We start from the raw sequence: 14876 nt of genomic DNA, 5'->3' as shown, positions 1-14876 counted from the left end.
GAGCTTCTAATTAGAGGTGAACTTCTAAAACAGGATCTGACAACTAAAGGTCACCTGATATTTGAGGAAAGCTTCTAACATGAAAAAGAGAGATTCAAGCAAGCAGCAAAAGGATTTGAAGACAGCAGAAACAGTCCAAAAAGCAGAAGAAACCTTCCCCCCAAACGCAGAGATAACAGAAGACGTTGCCATCCATTAAATAAGATCACAGAAAAGGAAAGAAAATTAAAAATTGAAAATTTTTAAAAAAGGAAAGCCAAATTTCTAAAAAAAATATTTCAAGTAAGACTCCAAGAAAGTTAACCAAAAAGAGAGAGAGAGAAAAAAAACAATATTAATATCAGAATATCAATCCAAAAGGTCTGTATCAGATAAGATTAGGTTTGGCTACATTTAACAGAAAATGTAAATGTTAGTGGTTAAATGTACAAAGATTTATTCTCTCTGAGGGTGGTATGACGGCTCCAGAGAGACTCCTATCTTCTTACTCTGCCACTTTCAGCATCTGGCGTCTATCCTCAAATACACATCATGATCCAAGACAGCTGCTGGAGCTCTGGTCATAAAATCTGCATTCCAACATCAGGAAAGAGGAAGCCAGGAGGGGAAAAGGGTACTCTTCTCGTCTAAGTCAGCTCCAAAAGCAGTGTTCCAATAAATCCTATACTGACGCTTTTCACTGGTATCTCCTTGGCCAGAATTTATTAACTTGGTCTCATCCAGCTACAAAGGAATCTAGGAAATGTGTTCTTTTATCTAGGTACTTTACCACAGCCAACCAGTAAGTATTGTCCTACTAAGGAAGGAGAGGATACAAATATTTAGGTAGGCAACTGAAAGTCCTTAGTACAGGGTCCGGCTTCTGATTAATAAGAAGCCTATCAAGGATAAATAGAGAAAATGGACAGGAGGAAATTATTCAGGGGTGCCTGGGTGTCACAGTCGGTTAAGCAGTTAAGCACCCAACTCTTGTTTTCAGCTCACATCATGATCTCAAGGTCCTGGGATGGAGCCATGCATCAGCAGCTCCTGCTCAGTGGGGAATCTGCTTGAGGATTCTCTCTCTCCCTCTCTCTGTTCCTCTCCCCCTCCTCTGTTTCTCTCTCAAATAAATAAACAAATCTCCTTTTTTTTTTTTTTTAAGGAGGAATTACTCAAGACTAGTACAAAGAGATCTCTCCAAATTGATGAACTAGCAATTACCAAGCATAATGAGTGAGAATTTAAAAATACAGTTAAATCTAGGAGGAGCCTGGCTGGTTCAGTAGGTACAGCATCTGACTCTTGATCTTGGGGTCCTGAGTTCAAGCCCCGCCTTGGGTGTCGAGATTACTTAAAATATATATATATGTAATAAATGATATAAATATATATATTCTTATATATATAATGTATAGAACTAGGCCAAGGCCCATCATAAGATTTCAGATTACTGGATAAAGAGAAGATCTAAGGTAAATTCAAAATCAAAGGATTGGGGCTAGCAACTGCAATGGACTTGTCAACCATACCACTGGAGCTGGAAGACCGTGGAGAAATGCCATCAACATTTTCAGGAACACAATGTTCATCCTAGAGTTCCAAACCTGCCACAACTAACAATCAAGTGTGGAAAGTCTCAACCACTAAAGCGTGTGCCAGACAAGAAGCTGAGAGAGGAAAAAAATGTGGATTCCAAGTACTGGGAAATTCCCAGGACGGCAGCTGGTTAGCAGGTGGGAGGCACAGCCAGCCCAGTTTGGAGGAAGAGAGTGGAATGGATAGATTATCCGAAATTTTTACTGAGAACCTATGGGAGGTGTAAGAAAACTTAGCAATAGATTTGAAGAAAACTAAAAACAAATCCAAAAAAAGAAGCAATTATAAAAAGCTAAATCCTTATCCACTGTTACAGAAGTGAGATGGTCATGTCTAAAACAGATTGATTGAGTAAGAACGCATAATGCATATTACTAAAATATGGACACAGATTAAAAAAAGAAAAATCTGAAAGAGTTGGGAGTAGTTGCTTCTGTAGAAGAAGGAAATTGGAGTAAGAAAATTCTTTATCATAAGCTTTTCAGCACTATTTTTAAACTTATCTGCATTATCACTTTGATTTAATAAAATAAGTTTTCAAAATAGAAAACAACTAACCAAGTCATTGTCCTTTTGCTAAATTATCCAAACTACTCAGCGGTGTCCTTCATTGGAATTATTGAGAAATACAATATTAAATGAAATAGCAGATTAATCTGAATTTATTTATCTTTACTAGGAACTCAATACCTCTATCAACTAATCCTATGAATTCTAAAAATCAAAGTGCCATTTTGTTCAGGAAGGTCAACACTGCACACATGCACGCACGCACGCGCACACACACACAGCATTTCTGTCCATGTTTCATTGAATAAATTTGAAGGCTTTAGAACAAAAGATTCACAGGAATGGTTTCTCAAATACCAAACTGTTAAATTCCTACGTCCTTAGCTTAACTGTTTAACTATTGATTTAAAAAAAAAAAAGCCAAGAAATGTTAATGAGATAAACTGTGGAGGGAAAGAATCTGTCAAACTGAATGGAGAAAGGAGACAGCTAACATCACATCTCTGCAAAGATGAGTATTATTTGAAAACTCACTGTGCAAAATTTTTCACTGAGAACTCCAGCTAAAGCATTTCTTGAGCTGATCAGGACAAAAGAATGTGTGTGTGCTGTGTTTACACCGCCAAGGACTGGATGTTCCCTTTCATTCTCTTGGAAAGAGGAGTTGGTTGAAGGATCCCGGGAGGTTTTTCTCTCCTTGGAGATAAAAAACTGGAAGACTATTAATGGGCCTTTAAGGTGTGTTTGATGGGGTGAGCAAAATGAAAGCCATGTCAAGCCTCTCTTCTTGATTCTGTGCTGCCCACAAGCAGGAGAAAGGATGGTTTGATTCTGCCATACCTGAATTCTGTGCCTTTCCTCTCTTGGCTCCCTTGTGATTTCACTCCTCGGGATGTGTCTTTTTATTTTACAGATGCAGACTTTCATACATTAAAGGCAGCAAGCCCTTAATCTCACTCCGGATAAACACTGGATTTTGAAACCCAGCTGCCCACACGAGTCATGTGGACCCATCAAATGAGGAGTGAACCTCAACCAAGCTTCAGATGCCTGGGCCCCTACACTGGACAGTGTATGTAATGACAAGGAAATTCACCACGAGGTAAAACTAAGTGAAAAAAGCAGAACATTTGTGTGTACATATGCTATATTATATGAATGGGTTTTTGTGTTTCAGAGAAATACATACAAATATTACTCTCTTTATCTGTATTCTAGATTATGGGTTTATTTGCGATTGTGATTGCCTGTGTTTTCTAAATTTTTAACATATGAAGCCAAGAGCATACATTACTTTAATCATTAAAAATAAATGAAACTTGAATAGGAATCTTTTTTTTTTTCTGTTTAAGGCAAAGGAACTTCTAGCATATTTCCCATCTGCATGCATCTTCTATATTATAATGTCACCAGGTTGGATGTGTGGAGAAGTACTGGTAGTTACACCCTGAAGTTCCTATGGACTTTTTCTGGGGTGGACCACATGGCCTTGGATATCATAATCTGGCTTCCCTGCTGGGGTTCTGTTCTTCAGCAGACTTTTCCAGCAAAGTGCCTTTCTCCACCTTCACCAAGGGCTTCCTGACTATTTGCTTGAATAGCCAAGAAGGATAAATATTTCAGGCTGATTAAGATGAACTTTGATTTGAAGAAGCATCTCTTTTCAAAAGTTTTCAGAATGTAGAGTTTTATTCTTACTAAGCAGTAGAGAGCTGATAGGCAAGGAAGGCCCTTAGAAAAGTGAGCTATTCTCTCTTTCTGCGTGACATTATATCTTCCTTCGGCCTTCTGTTATCTCAGATCAAATTTACCAGCACTGGAAAAAAAACAGGAATATCAATCTTTTAAATGACAGGGAAACACAGCTAATCCGATATCTGAACTTGTTACCTTATAGATGCAGAAGGAGGAAGACTAAGGTTTCTTTTTTGGAGAACTGACCTGCCAAGGCCTGACTGTGTCAACTGGGTGACTGAACTTTCAGTTAGAGAAGCAGTCCCTCTCCTTTGTTGCCATTAAGTGACAGTTTAATACTGTGTCACATGTCAACCTCTTGTTACCATCTGAACATGCAGAATTCCAGGACTTTGGAGAACAGTTTGATTCTTAATCATCCTTGAGAACAGGGTTGTCCCTCTATTTAGGCAATACGAATGCAATCAGCCTAAAATGGCAGGAAAATTATAACATGTTTATTTCATCTTGGACTACTTTTTTGCTTGAACATTTGAAATGTGTGGCTGTTGTTCAGAAGTTTGTACCATTTCCAACAAAGTAACAAAACTACAGAGTTGAGCTCTGACTCAGGAATTGCTCTGAAACTGTCTTTCTTATCCTATCACTCTGTTCCAACCTGCTCCATATTGTCACACCATGAGGGCCAAATAGAGTCCTTTCTCACCAGGACAGAAATAAAACATCCACTTCAGCTGACTTATCACCTCTAAGCTCTTATCTTTCTGGTGCAGAAAATTCCCTGGACAGATGAGAAAAAGAAGGCTAGATATTTTTTGAAAACTAATTAATCAATGACAAATTTATTGAGAACTGACGTATTATATGATGCTTAATGTGTTAGGTTGCTGGGGTATTGGAGACTATTTCTGCCCTTAAAGATGTAAACCAAGAGCTATGACACCATGATCTCAGTGCTGGAGTGCAGATGGAGAAAGAAAGTGCTAGATATTCAGAAGTGGGGCCCCTACACTGAAGGTTCAGAAGGCTTTTCTAAAGTAAGTGGGCACTGATATTAAAGAACGAAGAGGAGTTCTCTATGTAGCAAAGTGGGAAAGGTAATTCAAGACAAAGAAATGGCTTGGTGAAGGCAGAGTCGGAGCACATATGGTGAATCCAAGGGGTCCCAAGTCCTTTGGGATAGCCAGGCACAGCGTAAACACAGAAGGGAAGACAAGGAGTGGAAAATCATATGGGAGGGACAAATCTTGAGGCTTTGCAGGCAACACTAAGTTATCTAGGCCTTCTCTTGAGATCAAATAAGAAGCAAATGAGGGATTTTGAGCAGGCGAATTAGATGATTAAATTTCCCTTTAGAAAAATCACTATGGATACAGGGTAGAGAACAGTTGGGAGGAACGGGAAGAACACTGGAGCCAGAGACACCAGTTTGGAGATGATGGCAGTAGACCAGGCCTGCACTAAAGGTGTCTGGGAGGCAGCATAGACAGGGTTTTGTGATGGATCAGGGGGTGGTGGTGGAAGTCAAGGAGAAGGTTAGGATGAACCAGGGTTTTGGCTTGAGAGAATTGGTGAGTTATAGTGCCATTAACAGAAACCAGTGATCTAGAAGGAGGATAAATTCCACTTTACAGGGCTTCTAGTATGACAGGATAGCTCTTATCAGGATGGAGGTTGCACTGGCACAACCACGCAGAGATGGTGATGAATCATCGCAATAGTCATGCGTTCACCGAATCTGCTCTACACCAGGCACTGGGCTGGGCAGTGAGACAAGAGTCCTGTGGCACAGGATTCACTTCCTTTCACAGTTCTACTCCTTACCAACCCAGAGACTCTCACGATCCCATTACCTACTGTGTTTCCATGTCAACATCTCAAATATGGCTACCACACCCTCAGCTTCTTTGGATGAACATTGTGATAACACTGGGGAAAGCCCTTGGTACATTGTAACCACTGGAACCTGAATGACAATTTCAACAAAGAAGCTGAAAGTGGAGTTTGCCTTGTAGATAATGGACCATCCTGGCTATGGAAGAGTCAAGAAACAAGAGGTGAAGAAAAGCTAATCTTCTTAGCAGTGTGACAGACCCAGATGGAAGTGAGGAGGGGACTCACAGGGACTCCATCATGACCTCCTACACCACATTGACTGCCCCCCTCGCCCACAGTGTACAGAGATGTAAGCTGGGATAGAGGGAACTACTCAAATATCATGGGAGAGTTTGTAAAACTAAGAACAGTTATCAGTAACATCGTTCATTTTAAATAATAATTTCTTCTTGTTGGTGTTTCCAATAAGGGCAGATTAATTTCAGATGTGGTACAGGTAAAGAGGCAAAGTTCCTTCCATTCCTGTGGCCCTTAGTAGTGAAACAAAGTGCTTTCAATTTTATGAATCTCATAGACTTCACCTCTTGGTATTCTGATAATGACTCTGAAGCATGGCAGAAATTATTATACTTGTTTTGCAAGTATTAATTAATAAGATTTAATTAATTAATAAGAATTAATATTTGGGGTATCTGACAAGCTAGTGAACATCATACAGATAGTTGATGCAACCTTGAATCCACGTTCATCTCTCTGAGATGAAGACTTTTTATGTTATTTTATATATTTACTTAGAGGGATCAATAGTTTTGAAAACTTTGCAAAATATTGTTCAGCAAATCCCTTCTCAGTTTCTCAAAGATTAGGTCTGAGAAAGTATTTCAGAGAATTCCTGGCTCCATTTCCAATTCCCTCTCTTTCCGAAATCTCGAGACCCTTTTCTCTACTGGTTCTTTTAACCTACAACATGGTAGGGTCTCTACCCTCCCTGACTCTTTCTCCTCTTGTAGGTATGATCCCATCTCTCTCCTCCTCTTCTTGCTCAAGATTTCTGAAAAAAACTGGAAGAGTGGTCTACACTTCCCCAGTTTTTTCTGTATTTCAGTCTACTAAATCAGGCTTCCCTCTAGGACCAGGGCACTGAACTTGTAGTTACGAGGGTAACTCATGACCCCCCCCCCCCCCCCGGTCACATGTTTTGGCCCTTGAATGTGACTTCCATGCAGTATGTACTTCTGACCATGTCTTCTCTCTGCCTGGGTTCTGTGGCCTCTTGCTCTGGGCTCCTTCCCTGCCCTTTCCCTTCTCCCCCCATCTCCTTTGTGGGCTGGCTCCTCTTTCTCTACCTGCTCAGTAAAGCCCTATATTCTCCATACACCTTGACCTTCCTCTCTTTCACTCCACAAATGAGGATGGTATATCTCAGCCTTTTTGTGTTTGCAGCACCCTCTGGAACAGCAGAGTTTGTGGAGGCAGTATGAAGGAATTTAACTGCATCCAGGATAGTGAACTATCTCCTTGTCGCCTTTTGGGACAGTATGGCTGTTTAATGGCATCGTTAAAACTGTAATGAATGCTGCAAAAGAAAGTTACACGGGATCGTGAGAGCTTATAATAGGAGAAGTTGACCTAGTCAAGACCTCGGAGAAGTTTGGTTGAGCTCTGAAAAATGAAGAGGAGTTCATTTGGGTGATGTTCTCTACAAAGAATAAACAGCATGTGTATAGGGCCTGTGACAAGAAAGAATGTTTCCTGGTCAAGGATCTGAAAGCAGGCCTGCATGCCTATAGAAAAGAAGTCGGGGGAGAGGCCTGAGCAAGTCATGCTGGAGACAGTGAGGGCTTTCCGAAAAAGCTCAGGATCTTTGTTGTTACGATCCAAGCAAAGGGAAGTCACTAAACTACAAATAATGGGGGTTAATAAGATCAGCTTTGGGTTTCAATACGATCTCTCTGGCCACACTGTGGAAAAGTCTGGAAGAGAGAAACAGAGTGTTGCACAGTGATCAGCTGGGAAGCTGCTTATGGGAGCACTGGGGAGAGGAGGAACCGGTGCCCACGGGAAAAACCAGCCAGACCCAAGAGACGAAATCCATCTTGGGAAGGAGTAACGAGGGAAAGGCAGCTGAGGTGGGCCAGGTGGGCATGTGGGCAGATGGGCAACACGGAGAACAGGATAGGTTTGGGAGGAAGACCCTGAGTGTGGTCTCAGACTTGTGGAATTTGAGGCTCCTGAACTGCCAAGCTCTGTCAGACATTGTCTCTGAAGTGGCCTCCCTTCTCCAATTTCTGACAGGGAAAACTCCAGTCCCTCCATGGAAGCCCAGCTCAGGTACTGCTGCCTCCCTCCTTCCCCACACCACACAGAGCTCATCATTTCTTCTCCTGTATTACCTCTCTGTCCAAGGCAATCTCCTCTCTGGTAAGGAACTGTAAAACTCTATTTGCAAGCTCATGTCCTCCTCTAAGCTGTTTGCTCCCTGGAGGCAAAGCTGTGAATTCATCTTTGCACCCCAAGAACCAGTACATTATCACCATCTAATAGCTGCTCATAAACACTTGAAGAATTGATGTGGAAACATGTATAAAACATTTACGATTTCTCTAGCACCTTTCTCCTGACGAGCTCAGGAAGTCATAGCAGCTGGAAATACATGTTTACAAGTAGAGGGTATGAAAGTGAGCTTTTTCAGACATTTGCGAGCTATGGGAGAGGAGACATTTGCCCGTCACCAGGTCACTATAACCATTAGGAGTCCGTTTGGCTGCAAGGAACAGAAAACGCAGCCTAGTGGCTTAAACAAATGGGGACTATTTTTCTCACATGGCAAGATGTTCAGTGAGGGGCTGTTGCTGGCATTGCCTGGAATGCCCAACAATGCCAGGCTCTTTTTCACTCAGTCATCCTAGTCATATTGGTCTTGTGGCTTCATGTTCACTGTCTCTTGGTTGTCATCTGGTTACAGCATCCCTAGACATCCCATTTGTGTTCAGCCATGAGGAACATGGAAAATGGAATGACAGAGCCAGCAGCCTATCCATTCAACTAGCTCCTGCTTGGGCCGCTCAGCCGAAGCCCTGATGGGAGCTCTCTGGCCTTATGGAAATGTCTTCTCTGGTAATTTATCTTTTCTTCCTTTTTTGAAAGATTAGAATTCTAGTTGTTATGTGTTTAATGAGAATAAGCATTAGGGATTTGGAGGAGAGTGTCTTGTCTGGTTATGTTTCAGGGATTTTTTTTTTAAGTAGTGTTCACCTAACAAAATTGTTTTTGAATTTTAGGTTGAGCAAAGTTTTTCACATTTCATACCCATGATCATTTTATGGCTTCAAAAGGAAGAAAGGCAGGAGGAACACAGCACAAATAGGCAGGAAGCAAGTACGTCACTGTTTTCCACTGACTACACATATGCCCTTTTTCACCTAAATCCAACGGAAATCCATGTTCTTGACAACCCAGGAGTGAAAGACATCCGGAGTGAATTATTTATCCTTGCTATGAACATGGGTAATTAAGAAACCAGCTAAGAGCTGCGTGGGAACATACTTTGACAGCAGCTCCTACACAATCTGAACCTGAAGACGGGTTGCAACCCATGTGTGAGATCCTTCCTGCTGGTATTAACTGCTTCTTTCCCTGTGTTCCCCTGCACTTCATACGTGACCTTGGCACAACCCTGAGCACAGGTCTCTCCTCTGCTCCAGCCCAGTAGTTCCCTTAGTGTTAGAGACCCTGCCTCCCTCACCAGCATACCTCAAAGACCCTGCAGAGGGCTGGCTTCCAGCAGATGTTCAAACACTGCAGGGCTGAGCGGAAGAGTCCGTGAGTATCCTCTTTGCTCCTCCACCAGTAGGAAGGTCCAGGACATTGGGAGGTAGGAGATCCTCACCAAAGGAGCACTGCACCTAAAGGGACACACCCAGCCTTAGACACAAACTTTCTGCATCTTCCAGAGGGCCTGAACATGAAGTACGATGGGCGTGTGCTGGCCACACCAAGTTCTTCCGGCTCACACATTTCAGTTTTCAAACACAGTCCACTTCCTTTCCCCTTAGGCTCCTCCTGGGACAGTGTACCTCCCCAGGACCTCCTTCACCTGGCTAATTCATGCTCATTTTTCAGTTAGATGATGTCTCTTGGGCATCACCTCCTGAAGAAGATTTCCCTGACCTCCCCCAAGCCTGGATCGGCACCACCTCCACGACCACACCCTCTTGGTTCTGGACTGTACTTGCCCATTAGTTTCCCTTTCTAGACCGTGAACTCTGAGAGGGCAGAAGGTGATTTTTGTTCTCTCTTTTGTCACCACAGCTTATTATGTCTCCTGGAGCATAAGAAGGGTTCCAGATGTCTTGGAGTGAATTGGTGGAGCAGTGGCATGTCCCCAGCGTGGCGGGGCCTCAGGCCCCCTCTCTCCGCGGCTGGGACTCTGGACGCGCACCGGGAGAGGCGCGCCCCTGCCGCTGGGACCCGCCCCCGGCCTCCAGAGCCGCCCCGCCCGCCCGGCCGCGTCCTTGCGCGCTGGGCGGCGGCGACAGGGGCAGGAGCCCGCGTAGCAGGTGGGGCGAGGGCCCCGCCTCCGCGTCCCGGCAGCCCCAGAGCCGGCGGCTGCAAGGGAGCTGGGCGCACCGAGCGCAGTGGCACCGAGCGCAGCGGCACCGAGCGCAGCGTGGCCTCGGCGGCGGCGGCGCCTGGAGCACTCGAGCTGCGGGACGGAGCCCCGAGCCTGGAGGCGGCGGCAGGGACGTCGTCCGGAGCCTGAGTCCTACCTAGCTGCAGGTAGCGGTGGCGCGACCGCGTCCGGGTCCGTACCGGGCTGGGGGATGGTGGGGGTGACGTGCTGGGGCAGCGGCCGCTCGAGCCGGTCCCGGGACGGAGTGGACAGGATAGTGTTGCCGCGCGCGCGCGCTCGTGTGCCCGGGAATCCCCGCCCCCCGCCGCCCGCCGCCCTCCGGGTAGCGCCCTCCGATCCCGGCCGTAACGGGACCGCGGAGGGAACGAGGTCACCGTGGGGTTGCCTGGTGACTTCTCCTGACCCGACTGTCCAGTGAGCGGCCCCTGGCGCGCCCAGGCTGCCTGGCCTGGGCTTCACCGAGCTCTCCCTTTCTCTCTTTCCCGCTTGCCCCACCCCCGAACAAAAGGCTGGGGTCTCGGTGAGGAGGGGGCAGACTCAGGAAGAGCTGGGGCGAAGTAAAGAAGCACTAAGGACAAGGCAGGGCTGGAGATGGCTTTGGGGATACAGAAGCCAGTCCCGGAGGTGTAAAGTGACTTGCCCAAGGTCACACGGCTCGTGCGTGGCGACCTAGCTGGGACCAGACAGGTCTCAGGACTCCCCTCCCAGTGCTCATCTCCAGGCCCCAAGATCACTAAGCTGGCTGTGCTCCAGAGATTTAGAATTGGCCCCACGTGGGCTTTAAAGTCCCCTGAAGGAGTCAGAGAAGGTGGCAGAGACTGCCTCTTCCCCCAGGCCCCCGGAGGCGGAGGGGAGCAGGGTTGCGGGAGCCGGCACTTGGAAAGCCGGTGTGAGGGACAAGCCCTGCCCTGTGGGCAGGCAGGCACAGCCTCGCAGGAACAGTGCCTTCTGAGCGTGGCGTGCCAGCCGCGTGGGTGTGCCTGCAGCGGGAGCTGGAGCCGCGTGGGGACCCAGTGTACGCTGCTCCCTGGAAAGTTCTACCGGGAGAGGCCCCCGAGAGCTGTTCCCGGCACGCTGGGATGCCCCGGCAGCATCCCTCATATTTGGGATGTTTTTGTATTTGGAAGCAGAGTTACTTTGTAGCAGGAAGTTGGGCTGTCACTTCGCCTCCAGGAGTGTCATTAGCTACAAAATGAGGCCCTTGTTCTACATGACCTGTGTGATTTAGTTAATGCCCCTGTCCTTATTATCAAAATCTTTTATCGTTTCAGAAGGCGGGTTGGAAATACATTTCTTTTGGTCAGACATAGTAGTCATCACTGGGACCCCAACCTTCCCTGAGCTGGTTTTTGTTTGTTTATTTTCGTAACTTTAGGCAAAGCTAATGATGGCAATACAGGTTAGAAGTGGGGTTGCCTCTGGGCCTTGTAATGACCAGGACAGGGCATGAGTGGGCTTTCTGGGGTGTTGGAAATCCTCCTTCCCTTGCCTTACCAGTGATCCACAGGTGTATACCTATAGATATTTATGAAGTCATTCCCTTGAGATTTGTGCACTTGACTTATGCGTTACCTTGATAAAAAAAGTAAATAAAAATTTAATGCTAAAAATCCACTCACTGTGGTAGCACACAGATTAGTCCAGTTTTCCAGGCAGTGCATTTTAGAGGTACATTTAAAAACCACAAAAAAAAAGGGGGGGGGGACGGAGAACAAAAGAAAGTTGAGAAATAACAGGAAAGGAAACGTACACTGCAGAGGACTTTACCAAATGCCTGTATGAACATCACCTCAGGGAAGTCACAGTTCTTTAAGGGAGATACTGTTATTCTGCCAATTTTACGGATGAGCAAATAAAAAGTCATACACTTTTAAAAGCCCATTTATGCCTTACCCGGAGGATCCAGGGTTAAGAACCTGAGTACACAGACTTCAAATTCTGTACCTACCACCGTAAACAGACAATTTTCGATCACCTGAAGCAAAGGCACGAGACTTGAAGTTTGGCTTCCTGCCCTGCCCCCTTTTTGTTCCTTTCCAGGAGTCTCTGTTGTTTTCATATAATTGTGTGTATGAGATTTTGTCACAGATTTTGTCTGAAGTTAGCCAGCAGCAGAAGGAATGGAGGAAGCGTGTGTGTCTAAGAACATACAGTTTTAGAAGCAGGAGAAAGCCAGCTGGCCTAGCCTGCCAACGCTCTTTTTAGATTTATTGTTCAGAAACCGTATAGAACAGGTTGTGATTTTGTGGTTACTCAAACACACACACACACCACTGAATAATTTAACCTAGCAAAGGTATGAGAAACCAAAATATAATTAACTCTAGAGGAGCACACGTAGTAGAATTTTCACCAGGGATCAGTCAACTTTCCTACATCCTAGAATTTATAAAGACATTTTCCTTTAGACACAAAAACAACAAAAAAAAAGCACACACTCTACAGAAATAACTCAGCAGAGGAAGAAAAGTTGTTTTCAAGCCAACGTGTTGTAAATATACATTAAATTTGGGGCAGACAGTATTTGAAACTTTAAAGTATAGTAACATTGTTTCTAGAGAGAGACCTTATTCTAATGTGTGGTCTTCTAGTGATTTTATATTTCTGCCTAAAATTCAGACCTTAGAGAAGTAGAAATGTGTTTGTTTTACCAGCCTGTTTCTTATTGCAGTGTTGGATGTTTGCCTTATTCCTGGAATTATAAAGTTTTGGTGTAAAGAGCGTGGGTTAAGTGGGGCAACCAAAGAGGTGTCTCTGGGTGAATCTGCTTAGCCAAGTGGCATCAAGCATGATTCTGCATCATGAAGTTATCTTTAGGCGAGTTTTGCCTTGTCACAGTAGCGTTCCTGCCATCTGGCTGCTGGAATATTTTAGAAAGGAATCGTAATGTTTGACTGACTTCGCTGATGGCATGACAAAACAAACTTTGAGAGGGAACTATTAAATATGAGTTAGGAATGGTGAGAAAATGATCAGTTACTTCTTATTTAGCCACTGCATGAAACTGAAGAGACGTCCCGTTCCCCACGGTTGCTGGGCAGGTGCAGCCCATATGGTTTCTTACCGGCTTCAGCCAATAACGCACTTGAGACTCCCGTTTTGCAATTCTACTTCGGTCTTTCCTGCGACCTGTTCAAGAGAGAACCTGACCCGTTACGCAGCAGGGGAATCGTGTAGTTACGTGCCATGCTGACATGCCAACCAGACAGAGCGAAGCAGAGCAAATGTGGGGAAAATGCCGGGCGGGCATTGGGTGGACCAGGTTCCATGGAAGATTTTCAAGTGCAACTCGAAGGAATAGTCACCGTGCGTGGGTGATCTGTTCCAACAAGACACTGAATTGGAGATGGTGTCTTCCAGAAAAGAGTGCGTATGTATTGTGAGTTCGTCAGCTCCTAGGGAGAAGCTCAGAGGAGTAAATGGCCTCAGTTCTTGAACTTTTGAGAACATGTGTCCATATGAGCATGTGTGTGTGACAAAGCAAGATGCCCGGGCCGCTGTCCGCTGTGCCTTAGGAGCTAAGGGCTAGCATGTACTAAATACATAGTACATGCCAGCGTAGACTAAGCTTTCTATGTACGAAAGCATCGCAATAGCCCTACAAAGAAGCTGATTCTTCTTACTCCCATTATCCGCTGTGACGTAGAGACCAAGGGCTAATCTGGTCATAGAATGGTCATGTCACACCTTGCTCTGGTCCACTATCAGCCCATTTATAACCCCAGGTACCCTTTGCCTCCCTGACTCTCGCTTATTACAGCTGAGCTCCTGAAGGGCAGGTGCTTGTCTATTTCATCTCTGTTCCCAGAACCTGACCATATATGGTTCATGATGAGTATTGCATGAACAAGGGAGTGAATGAATGAAAACCTCTAGGTTCTAAAAGCAAAACTTTAGTATTTTTGGCTTATGTGCCCTTTTGACTTTTATTGTCTCATTCCCCTATGTTGCTATGGATCATGGGGCATGACTTTATAGACAAGACGTATTAAATTTGGGGCAGACGTATTTGAAACTTTAAAGTTTCTCCTTTAAAGCTGAAAAATGTTAAGCTCAGCCTGTAAAATCAGAAGGCCTCTGCTTCTTTTAGAAATTCAATATTATTATCTCTTTTTTTCTATAAATTTTGTCATTCAGAATACCTGGGCTTGAATCATCATTTATTTGTTGTATGACCTTGGACAGATAACTTCTTTGTGCCTCGTTTTTCTCATATGTAAAATGGGCATAATAATAGTACTTATTTCATATTGAAGGTAAATAACTTAAGATAGGGTCCATGCTGAGCATGGTGCCTTCTTCATAGCAATGGTCAATAAAGTAGCTGCTATTATCTGATGCTTTTAAAAGTTGTTTGCCTTAAATATTTCCTAGTCCATTAAGCATTTGAGGAGATTACAAAAATAAGTGGCAAACAAAATTAATAGAGAATGAAACCAGGGTAGCAAGAACACACACATTGGAAAGCCAGATAAAATCAGAGGTAATTTAGAGAATAAGGCTATTTTATAAGGTGTAGGTGGTTTCTAGAGATGAGTTTATTATAAAGCCTTGTGTAGTTTCTGGAGAGAGGATTAAAAATTTGTCAGAGCTTCCCAGTAGCCAAAACAAAGAGGAAAACACA

At 44.5% G+C, this 14876-nt stretch overlaps 1 protein-coding gene and 1 long non-coding RNA gene across 3 annotated transcripts in view; one reads left to right on the top strand and one right to left on the bottom strand.

Annotated features, from left to right (window-relative positions):
• The window catches only part of LOC116569099, an 83065-nt gene extending 72556 nt beyond the window's left edge, over positions 1–10509 (bottom strand). For both annotated transcript variants that reach the window (XR_004276853.1, XR_004276852.1), the window contains exons 1-2: positions 10389–10509; positions 9373–9524 (exon numbers count right to left, since the gene is read on the bottom strand). This is a non-coding gene — a long non-coding RNA (uncharacterized LOC116569099). The remainder of the gene's footprint in view (positions 1–9372; positions 9525–10388) is intronic.
• The window catches only part of WIPF3 (WAS/WASL interacting protein family member 3), a 73961-nt gene continuing 69180 nt past the window's right edge, over positions 10096–14876 (top strand). The window contains exon 1 of the mRNA XM_032305105.1: positions 10096–10398. The gene's annotated coding sequence lies outside the window, so the exon portion shown is untranslated. The remainder of the gene's footprint in view (positions 10399–14876) is intronic.

The sequence above is a fragment of the Mustela erminea genome, chromosome 11 (assembly GCF_009829155.1).
Source record: "Mustela erminea isolate mMusErm1 chromosome 11, mMusErm1.Pri, whole genome shotgun sequence".
Lineage (NCBI taxonomy): Eukaryota > Metazoa > Chordata > Mammalia > Carnivora > Mustelidae > Mustela > Mustela erminea.
This window is presented reverse-complemented; position numbering and strand designations above follow the sequence as displayed.